At 27.4% G+C, this 11,434-nt stretch overlaps 1 pseudogene; it reads right to left on the bottom strand.

Annotated features, from left to right (window-relative positions):
• Positions 1 to 686: 686 nt before the first annotated feature.
• On the bottom strand, positions 687 to 3,452 carry LOC106305128 (annotated as a pseudogene).
• Positions 3,453 to 11,434: the final 7,982 nt, after the last annotated feature.

The raw sequence follows: 11,434 nt of genomic DNA, 5'->3' as shown, positions 1-11,434 counted from the left end.
GATATCATAATACTTAATATGATCAAATAAATATAAAGGTAAACTGAAATTTAGTATTTGTTTTTTATTTATATTGGTCTCAGCTATAAAATATTATAAATTTATAATATGTTATATGAGTTTCTTAGAAAAATAATGGTTAATTGTGATCTCACACGAGTTCTATCAATGAAATATATTTAAAACAGAATGTTATTAATATATATGATAACATAAAAAAAAACCAAAGAGGCTAAAAATTAAAATAAATTAGTTGAAAATTCAAATAATATTTACAAATAATATTGACATTAGAGTATAGTCTCAGGCTCTCGACAACAGAAAATAAAGATATGAAAAATATGCATTATACATTCGTCAATTGAAAAATATGTTATCTAAGTTTATGAGATATGATGTGAACTAATAAAACATCGTAATCACGCCGTTAATTAATACATTTTTCGGATAACAGAGAAGAGAAAGTCAAACCCTTTCCGGGTGGGTTTCTCAAGACAAATGCTGGGCGGAGAAAGGTGAATCTCCCACTGATAAACCAGCAATCTTATTATCAGCTGATTGATAGGGTTTAAGCGAAACACCAGAGGAAACTCCAAGGGGAAGATAAGAAACAGTGAGGTGACGATAAATTACACTGACGAAAAAATTTCAAACAAACAACTTTCCATCTTGTTGACCGAAAAAATTATAATATATAACCATGTGGCTGAGTTAAGCGGAATGCTAAAAAATCAAAAAAAGAAAGAAGCTTAAAGCTTGTTTGTTTCAAAAGGTAAAAAGAGCCAGCCAATGTCATCATCTCACTTTTACTGCCTCTACTTCATAGATAAGCCACGAATTCTTAGGCACATCTTCCTTGTTCAATCCTTCCTCTGTGTATCTGTTTATATCACATCAAGAAGCAAGAGAAACAGAAACATATTATTATGCTGAAAATGAATCATCAATAATCAACTGACATACCCAAGAGATGGTGGAATTATGAGTCTTCTCTTATCACCAGCTCGCATCCCTGACAGAATTAAGAGATTCATCCATTTCTTTTAACATTTTTATGAATTTTCAGTTGAAATAACCTTACTGGTTAAAAACATGATACAATACCTTCAACACCTTACTGAGACCTTTTATGACCTCTTCTCCACCTGCAAACAAACATTATACTTATTGTTAAAAAAAAAAAAAAAAAAAAAAAGTAAAACAGAGCTTATTGTTTATTGCGTTGTGTGTTTGGGATGGGAGAAACAACATTGACAATTATCAAAGATATTTTTAATTAAGCGAAATCTTAGTGGACCTTCTTCCAAGTTTGATTCAAACACTTTCCCATTGTCTTTTAACTTCCCAGTATAGAGTATGCTCACCTGAAACAGCCAAACCAGACTTGAGACATCATCCATATTGCATATGATATAGATGTTAAAAAATACTCACCTTTTTCCCTTGTACAGCTACTTTACCATCTAACTTTCCTTTTTCAATCTCTTCAGTTGCCACCTTATTTGGAGAAATCTCTGATTCTGGTAGTTTCTTAGCACTAGCTTCTTTCTTTATGTTCCTATACATCATAGAAATAAAATATCTTATTGGACAAATCTATTAAACAAAGAGACAACTTTTTTAGCAGAAGCTTGTCTCAGGATCACCACCATATATATATATATATATATATATATATATATATATATTCAACTGAAATTTCTACCTAAATACTACTACTATATGTAAGATATGGCTCACTTTTCGGTAGCTTGTTTCTTCCTCCCTGTAGTCTCCTCTCTCCTCTCTTTCTTTCTCTTTTTCTTTGATAGAGTTACATCAGTTGATGATTCTATTGCTCTGTCATGTGCGAATGTTGATTTAATCATGAATATGAAGAAAGTAACATAATCAAATCAGCTGTATTTTACAACACTTACTTGTCAGTCTCTGGCATATCTTTTTCTTCTGCTTCGTCTGTGTTAATAACAACTGATTCCTTGTTTCTCTTCTTCTTCTTCTTCGGAAGCACTTCAGAGCCTTTCTTAAGGGGAGAAAGTTCATCAACGTCACCAGATAGTTTATCCTCCCTGACACAGATTAGGTAACAAATGGTTTCAAAGCTTCAAAGGATGATACATTGATACTAACTAATAAATAACACCGGTCTGTAGTGCGTGAAGCTTCCTTACTTCTTCTCCATTGCTTCTGATGTATTCTCCAAAGTCGAACATGTAACCTTTGAAGGAAAAGGAACCTCTGAAGAAAGGACCTTTGGGATCTTGTGATCATTATCGTTGCTAAGTATTTCTACGGAGTCCTCATTGGCATCAGAATCTGAATCAGAGACTGGAAACTTCTTCCTCAGTCTTTTACTTTTCTTCTTAGCCTTTGTTTTAGCTACCGTCTCCTTAACAAACACTGAAAAAAGGATCAATACTCTAAAACTAATTTCAGATAAACACAAGTATTATATATGTACCATGAAAAGACGCCGGTAGAGAGAATCAAGCTTAACTAAATTTGCAATTAACTTACAAAGACCAATGATACTAGAGGCAAAGAAAAAGAACATTTCAAGCACAATAAGTAATCTCAAGTGTACAAGTAGTAACTCTGATGATTACAGCCAACAGTTCAAGTTTAGTGAAAAACATACACTCATCATCGTCAGAAGCGCGGGCAGATTGATCATCATCATCATCATCATCATCATCATCATCATCATCATTAATGAAACTATCACTATAGTCATAATCATCACTGCTACCTTTCTCCACGTCTGTGTCAACAATGTCTTCTCCAAATGACTCCCTTGTTTTCCAACTCAAGTCAAGATGATACAAATACACAAATAACAATAATAACTCCATAATAATAATCTAAGAGAAAGGATACGAATCTTCATCATTTAGACTTAAACCGCCGGTGCCATTCCTTGCGAGGAAGTAGCCAGTGAGGTGAACACTCCTCGGACCGATTACAGAGAAGATAACATCCTCAGCTTCTTGAAACTCGATATTGAGTTGGCAAGTGTCAACCTTTTCAGGAGACAGGACACATAAGAAGAGTGGACTTTTGTTCCCAGCGTTACACTGAAGAATGCTTCTGCTTGTTGTTCCACTATTACTCGTCATCCCCAATGTGGCCTGGAAGATTTTAACCAAACAGATGAAATAAAAGGGGACATAAATTGCGAAATCAGAAAGTAAAAAGACCTGGGAAAGGTGAAGTCTTTTTGAATCATTAGTATTAGCCTTGAGAGTGAAAGGCTTTCCTGGCTTCACTTCAACTCCTGCAAACACACACACGAATCATCGATTATTTGTTGATAATATTTGTTTTTGAGAAATAAAAATTATAGAAACGATTGAACCAACCCCAGAAAGCCATTGAATTTGATGAAAAGAGAATCGCAAAGGTCGACACTTTGGGTTCTTCTCCCTCCCGTGGCGCGGATTTTTATACTGGTGAGGGTTCTTTTTTTTTTTTGCCGCCCTAATTTATTTGGGTTTTTAACTTTTTATTATTATTAGTGCATTTATTATTAGTAATGCAAGTAGTTGAAAAACGCTTCGATTGTACAAAATCTATTTAAACTGTTGTTATAAAAAAAAAAATCTATTTAAATTTTAAACTGAGAGTAGTAGTGAGGGCTGACATATAACTTTTCATACTAAGAGCACCCTCAACCCAAATACCCAACTTGGGTTTCCTCATTTTTTTTTCTTTTTTTTTTTTGAACCAATCGCGGGCCGCCATGTGTCAGTGGGGCCCGCGAAACAGTACAAAAAACGTCCCTTATTTCGGGACAGAAGAGACGGTCTCCCCCCTTTTGGTGGGGCCCACACCACCTTTTCCCCTAAAAAACCCACCTTGCATACCCCTTTAATCATGCTCTAATGCTCCATCGTTTGAAAGTTTTATATCAGTCTTTATGCACAAGTTTAAAGTTCAAAAACTATATCTCCATGAAATAAAAATTGAAAACCAAAACACACACAAATCTATACAATATAAAATGGCTTATTTTGAAGGCAATAATTGAAATATGCTACATCAGCAATTTTATTCACACCAATCAGATTTCTGATTTTGTTCACATCAGTCATTAGCTTATTATGCGTTTATATTTTTTTGGTTACGAACTACATATAAAATAAAGTTGAACTTTCCGATTTCTAAAATATCGATGTCTCTTCACACATGAAAAAAACATTTGTTTCCAATTTCTTATATTTACTCTACTTCAATGGTGATATTAATAGTGACCACTACCCTCATATTGATTACCTACCTCTCTTTAGGAAGTTTATAAAATCTATACTATATGAACATTGAAGCTATAAGTAATTGAGAGAGTACACGTAGGATGTTAAACCGTCAATCAAAATATCACAAATCAACATTTTAATTTGCTATTTCTAAAAGAATTTAAATTACATTTTAGTTTGCTATTTTGACAAATCAACATTATGCCAAATCATCATTTAAAAAAATATGTTAATATTTCCAAAAATACATATTTAATAAAAACGAAATTAGTATGTACATATGTAATATAAATTAAACTAACAAAATAAATATTAAAATTGACAACTTACTTAACAAATGGCAACTACTATAGTAGAATGGAAAATCAAAAAATATTAATATTAACAAACAACTTACATTTTTTTAATGTACAGTAAATCTAAAAATATTTTATACCAAAATTGAATAGTAAATTAATGTTAAAACAGTTAAAAGTAACAAAACATGAAACAAAACATGAAACTTTCTTATACAAACAACCAATCTTTTTTTGTGTCACGATACAAACAACCAATCAAAATATAATATTTCTAAAAATATGTTAATATTATAAAAAAATCTATAATAATTGCATATACAATATAAATTAAACTAATAGAAGAAATATTAACATTTGACAAATGAAACTACTATAGTAAAATGAAAAATCAAAAGCAAAATAGTGATATTAACAAAAAAAAACTTAATGTCTTATTATGTATAAAGTACATTTTATACTATATAAATTAAACTAACAAAATAAATATTAAATTGGACAACTTACATAAAAAATGGCAACTACTATAGAACGGAAAATCAAATGAAAAATAGTAATATTAAAAAACAAATTCATATTTTTATTTACAATAAATCTCAAATATATTTAATACGAAAATAGAATGGTAAATAAATGTTAAATAGTTAAAATTAACAAAAAAAAATAAAACTTTCTTATACAAACAACCAATCAAAATATGACAATTTACCATTTTTAAAAATATGTTAATATTTTCAAAAAAAAAATATCTTTATTACGAAATTAGTATTGCATATACAATATAAATTAAACTAACAGAATACATATTTACATTTGAGAACTTATTTAACAAATGGAAACTACTAGAGTAAAATGAAAAATGAAAAGCAAAATAGTAAAAACAAAATGTCTTCTTAGGTATAATAAATCTAAAGTATATTTTATACCAAAATAAAATGGTAAGTTAATGTTAAAATAGTTAAAGTAACAAAAACAAAAACATGAAACTTTCTTATAAATAAAGAATTTATCTGATTATAAATAATTGTCTAAACTTTCGGTTTGTTTGTTTTGTAATTGATGTTGGGACTCTACCATATATAACATTCTGACAATTCATTTGATTATTCATGTTTCTCATTTAAACTTAAAAGGTAAATCATTATTTAAGTTTACTATTTTTAAAAATGTTAATATTACCAAAAAATTGTTTATTTCAAACTAAAATATAAATCAATATCAAATAAAGTAAGATTACAAAAATATAAATATTATATTAAGTTAACATAATGTTTAATATTTTTCGAAAATTAACAAATAAATAACGAAAAGAATAATTAATTTAAAAATACAAGACTTTCAAACAAGATTGGGAATCTTTAGCAAAACCACTTGTTGGACGGAACATCAACCCCGATTGGGAATGGACTGTCAATCGGATACGAACTATGGGAGGAAAAAACCTCGACTCAATCCTCGCAAGGATGCTTTTTCAAACAGCTGTGTACTACATCTGGAAGGAAAGAAATTCAAGGCGTCACCACCAACGAGTGACTCAGACGGATCAATTAAGAAGATTCATAGACAAGGCAGTTCGAAACCGCATCTGCTCTTTGCGATACACTCATGGCCACAAATTGGAAGGGTTACTAAGAAGATGGTTTCAAGTTACTCTTTAGTATTCGGTTTGTTTCTCGTTTGGACCTAAGACATTAAACAACTTTTACCCGTTTGTAAAAATTTCAAATGTTGATCAATAAATTTCAAATTTCATCAAAAAAAAAAATATAAATCTAAATTTAAACTCATGATTTTCAAAGTTTAAGTTATATACTATTGAAAATATTCAAAATAACATATACTATATATGAGTCTGTAAAATGTTGAATAAAATATATATATATATATATATATATATATATATAAGTTGATGTTATAAATCATTGAGAATGTTCACATATTATTTTAAAGCACCAAAAATATATCAAATCGTTTTTTTAATTTGGTATTTCTAAAAATGTTAGTATTACGAATTTTTTTATTTCAAAATAAAATATAAATAATTATCAAATAAGTTAAACTTATAAAATTAAAAACATCATGTACAAATCTATACTATATAAAAGAAAGTTTCGAAATTAACATAAAAATAACAATCAAATATAATAGTTAATTTAAATATGCAATACTTTCAAACAATTATAAGTATATAAATCTAAAACACATGATTTACAAAATTTAGGTTATACACTGCTGAAAATATTCAACAAAAATATGTATTATATGTAATTTGATGCAATAAATCATTGAGAATATCCACATATTATTTTAAAGCACCAAAATATGTCAAATTACCGTTTTAATTATTATTTTAAAAATTTCAAGATTTTCAAAAAAAAATTATTTCAAAATAAAAAGAAAACTACTATTCAATTTAGTGAAAAGGCAAAATTAATAAAGGAATCAATTTGATATATAAAGTAAACCTTGGAAAGACCAACATAAAATTAACTAAAAATAAAAATCTTAAAAAATACAAGAATTTCAAATAATAAAAACAATATGAATCTAAAACACTTTTCATTACATATGAATCAAACAAAATATGATTTCAAAATGGAAGCTATTTCTTTCAAAAAAATATCAATAATAAATTTAGTAAACAAAATTGTCAAATAACTAAAAGAATCAGTTTATTATAAAAAATAAATGTTTGGAAGATCAACATAAAATTAAGTACAAAAATAATCTTAAAAATATAAAGATTTCAAATAATAAAGACAATATAAATGTAAATCACTTTTTCATTACATATGAATCTAAATAACATATGATTTCAAAATTGAGGATATATATTATTTAAGTGTTCACATAGAATTTATAAATATCATTATAATAATATAAAAATCAGCATTTCAATTTGATAAAATAAATAAAAAGATTATTTTATTAAAAATAATTAATTTGATATATAAAATAAGTATATATTTGAAATTAAACAAACATTATATTATTAAATAAAATAAAAATAAAATAAAAATAAATAAAATAAATAAAAATTTTAAATTTTTTTTATAAATAATCACGTATGTAAAAATAAATAAAAATCAACACAAAACTATAAAAAGATAAATTAAAATTTGTAAAAAGTATCTTTAAGGATATATTGATATTTATAGCTAATTAATATAATAAGAGATTGACGAGAAAAAAATCTAATTATGCATGCAACCTTTAATACGATATGGACTATATACTTTAAAAATCAGAAATAACTGAAAATACTAATAAAAATATTTAAAGTCAGCATCTTAAGTTAATATTCTTATAAATCTTAAATTTTCTAAAAAAAAAAACAAAACAAAACGAAAATTAAAAAAAAATGCGTACTTGATATATACTCCCTCCGTTTCATATTAAGTGTCGTTTTAGAGAATTTTTTCATTACAAAATAAGTGTCGTTTTCGATTTTCAATGCAAAATTTATTAATTTTATGTAAAATTTATTTTTCTATTGGTTGAAATATGTTTAGGTGTATAGGTAATAGTGTTTTTTATAGGAAATGTACAAAATTAATTGTTTTCTTAATCCGTGTGCCGAAACCTAAAACGACACTTATAATGAAACAGAAGGAGTATATGCTAACTCTTCATTAATTAAAGTCAGAAATTATCAAATTATGTCTTAAAATATGTCAAAACATACATATAGCTTATAAATCAAAATAAAATAAATAATTAATATCATAATACTTAATATGATCAAATAAATGTAAAGGAAAACAGAAATTTAGAATTTGTTTTTTATTTATATTGGTCTCAGCTATAAAATATTATAAATTTATAATATGTTATATGAGTTTCCTAAAAAAATAATGGTTAATTGTGATTCTTTTTTTACCGAGCCAATTTACTATTTAGTTTACAATAAGTTACAAAGCTCTGTTAGAAATAAGTGATGGTAACAATAATTTAATTATGTAAGAAATATATTGTAAAACATGTCGTTTATCTATATTTTTTTCAAATCATTTATTTATTTGTTCTCAAGCTGTTTTTATCAATAAATGAATAAACATAGTTATTTAGTAACCAACAATTAAAATTTAATAAATTTTGACATATATGTTTTTAAAAAAATCATTATAAAAATATTCATTAAACTTATCAAATATGTTTTTAAGAAAAAACTCTAAATATTCTATAATAAATAAGTTTTTTTAAAAATATGGTTATTAAAAATTATGCAAACTATATGGTGACTTTTCATAAGTATTTAGTGTAATTCACCGATAAAATTTATAGGACATATAGTTATGAAACTTTATTAAAGCAATTAACATAACATATAAAACTAAAAATGATCTCACACGAGTTCTATCAATGAAAGATATTTGAAACATAATGTTATTAATATATATGACAACAAAAAAAAAATCAAAAAGGCTAAAAATTAAAATAAAGATCTCACACGAGTTCTATCAAATGAAAAATATTTGACACAGAATGTTATTAATATATATGACAACATAAAAAAAATCAAAAAGGCTAAAAATTAAAATAAAGATCTCACACGAGTTCTATCAAATGAAAAATATTTGACACAGAATGTTATTAATATATATGACAACATAAAAAAAATCAAAAAGGCTAAAAATTAAAATAAAGATCTCACACGAGTTCTATCAAATGAAAAATATTTGACACAGAATGTTATTAATATATATGACAACATAAAAAAAATCAAAAAGGCTAAAAATTAAAATAAATTAGTTGAAAATTCAAATAATATTTACAAATAATTTTGACATTAGAGTATAGTCTCAGGCTCTCGACAACAGAAAATAAAGATATGAAAAATATGCATTATACATTCGTCAATTGGAAAATATGTTATCTAAGTTTATGAGATATAATGTGAACTAATAAAACATCGTAATCACGCCATTAATTAATACATAATTATAATATATAACCATGTGGCTGAGTTAAGCGGAATGCTAACAAATCAAAAAAGAAAGAAGCTTAAAGCTTGTTTGTTTCAAAAGGTAAAAAATTATTTAACATTAGTTTAAAGTTGTATATATTTATTTCTCTTTTTCTTATATCTAAAATAAAATTACTATTTAAATTTCATAAAAATATTTATAATGATTGAACTATAAATAAAATACTAACACATATGCATTTAAGCGACTTCAGTATGAGTATTTCAAATACATATATTCACAAAAATATATAATACTCTTACTTTCATTGTAAAAAAATGGTAAATACAACGTAAAGCTAGATATTGTGCATATGCATTAATTTTCTTATGTTTTTTCAAATAGAAGTAAAGTTAGATATTGTGCATATGAATTAATTTTCTTATGTTTTTTCAAATAGAAAGATAGATAAAAAAATTATAATAAAAATAATTATAAAGTGTACTATTTTTTATTATTAATAGAATGATCAATAATTTTTTTTTAATTAGATTAATAAATAATATAAACACGATTATAAATACACTTACACAAGAGTATAATTGTATAAAAAACTAAATAGAAAAAAAAATAATAAAGCATACTTTGAATAAAACTTCATATAAAAATGTATATAAACCAATTATACTTAATTATCTTAAAATTAATATAAAATGATACAAATTATTAAAATAACTAGGTCTTTATTTCTCGTTCCTTCCTCTCACCTCCGTGTGTGAATATATAACAGGGTATATTGATCTCTATTTTCAAAGGCATGATGAGAAAGCTGTGACCTGTGAAGAAGACTTCTTTGCTGCTATGCGTGATGCTAACAATGCAGATTTTGCTAATTTCTTGCAATACTTTTTTTTTTTTTTTTGCTAACAAAATTTCTTGCAGTACTTCTATTCGTGTAATGTCTTGTGAAGGTTCTTGTTTTCATACTACTAAGGATCTACAATGTTAATAATTTTGATACTCTCAAGCTTGAACGCCAGTCGTCAAAATGGTATCCTCCTACGATGCTGAAGCTCGTACCTTCTTTTTGAAATTTAGGTTCTGTTCTTATCATGTCTAGTCTACACCAACTTGAATGCCCTGCCATTGAAATTGACACATTGGCTTGCTTTGTAATGCATACCTTTTCCAGTCAGGAGATACCCCCGACTCCGGGCCAGCCAACAAAAGAACCAACACCTATTCCAGTGGTTGTTGGTCTTCTGGACTCAAGTGGAAAAGACATTACACTCTCCTCTGATTATCATGATGGTACACAGCAGACCATTTCAAGCAGCAACACAATACTTCGAGTGACTAAGGTCAGTCAAGAATCCTTCTTTAAACCAAAATGCGGAATGTGACCTTTTGTATTGTGTGTTTTCAAATTTCTTTTCTGGTCTTATGTTTTTTGTTTACATACAGAAAGATGAAAAAGAGTTTGTGTTATCTTATATATCAGAAAAATCATGTTCCATCTCTGATATTAGCATTCTTAGCAAAAAACATACTGGATTACATATTTAAATCAAGGTCACTCAGTATATTAAAAAGCTTATTTTCAATAGAGTAATCACAAGCATGCTCTGTTCACTCCCTAGCAGCTCCGAGAGGAACCCTAAGGGTTTGAACTGCTGCGCCTACTTGAACGTTAACCACCACCTCGTCGTGCTCCTTTAGTGTCTTTGGCAGCTTTCGGTTCGCGCAATGTGGGGCCTTGCAACCACATGAGTCGCCGCACCGGACCTTGGCCTAGAGGCAGTGACACTTGGACGTCATGCACTTCGACTTCCGAGTGCATGTGCACCCCGCAGTGTCCTCGAAGTTGTCTCCATAATACACACCCACCAGCTTTTGCAGCTCATGCTTCTTTACCTCTCCATCGAGCTGAGAACAAATACAAAGAGTGTGGTTCAAGCTCATAATGTTCACAAAAATC

Source organism: Brassica oleracea, chromosome C7 (assembly GCF_000695525.1).
Source record: "Brassica oleracea var. oleracea cultivar TO1000 chromosome C7, BOL, whole genome shotgun sequence".
Taxonomy (NCBI): Eukaryota; Viridiplantae; Streptophyta; class Magnoliopsida; order Brassicales; family Brassicaceae; genus Brassica; species Brassica oleracea.
Note: the sequence above shows the minus strand (reverse complement) of the source record. Positions and strands in the feature narration are given on the sequence as shown.